The sequence below is a fragment of the Octodon degus genome, unplaced genomic scaffold (genome assembly GCF_000260255.1).
Source record: "Octodon degus isolate 3935 unplaced genomic scaffold, OctDeg1.0 scaffold00134, whole genome shotgun sequence".
NCBI classification, from domain to species: domain Eukaryota; kingdom Metazoa; phylum Chordata; class Mammalia; order Rodentia; family Octodontidae; genus Octodon; species Octodon degus.
The window spans coordinates 7854798-7855876 of record NW_004524710.1 but is presented as its reverse complement, the minus strand read 5'-3'; positions in this window follow the sequence as shown (position 1 = coordinate 7855876).

Sequence of the window (1079 nt, the reverse complement as noted above, 5' to 3'; positions counted from 1 at the left end):
TATATAGGTCCTGCTTTATCTTGGTCTTAACCATCCAGCAGAAAAGTATAAAAACGAAGTATAAGAAGTAAAGCCATGGTGTTATGTTGAGCTGTGAGGGACTCAGGTCAACAATTTCTGACATTGCCAGTGAAGTGGAAGACCCAATACTATTATGGACTACTGGAGTCTTTTAGAATATTTTGCTGAGTTAACACACCTATAATATTGAAATGACAGAACTAAACAAAAAAGGTTATACAGATGTATGTCCATTTTGTATCTGTGTAATCAAAATGGTTATTATAGATATATGGTTACATTCTCTTAATGAATAGAAGGATTTGTTCTAATAATGTTTGTAAATAGGATATCATGTCTGCATCTTGTACAGCAATTAACAACTAGGAAGAATATATATAATGTGTTAATTATTGAAACTGTCCTCCTAATTTGATTTGAAACTGTCTCATTGCTATTTGTCTCTCAATAAAATTATGGGAAAAATTAAAAATTTTAAAATTAAAAAAATAAAATAAAGACAAGCAAACAAATAGAAAAACCATAAAAAAAGAAAAACCATGTGTAAACTACAAATATGTGAGAAACTATTGTATATTAAAAGGGTCAACCAGGAAACTCAATATCCAGTTTTTTCAAGTTTCCAAAAGTGAGACTATTCCACCGTGTTTGCTATGGAAATCAGTGTTGAGCCTCCTCAAAAGGCAAGAATTGAAGGTCCCATTCAACCCAGGTACTTCCCTTCTAGGTATTTCTCCTAAAGAACTGACAGCATCATACCACAGTGATATACGTGCACTCACGTTTATATCAGCTCAATTTGTCATACCTAAATCTTGGAAACAACCCAAATGCCCATCACCTAAGGAATGGATGAAACAGATGTGATTTTTTTCTAAATTGAAGTATTACTCAGCTAAAAGAAAGATAAACTTGAGGATTTTGTAGGTAAAAGGTGCACCTGGAGGTTATAAATATAAGTGAATAAATCAGACCCAAATGTATAAATATTGTATTGTCTCACTATTGCAAGAACCTGAAAGAAAATATAAAAATCTTAAAAGCACAATAGATATAGT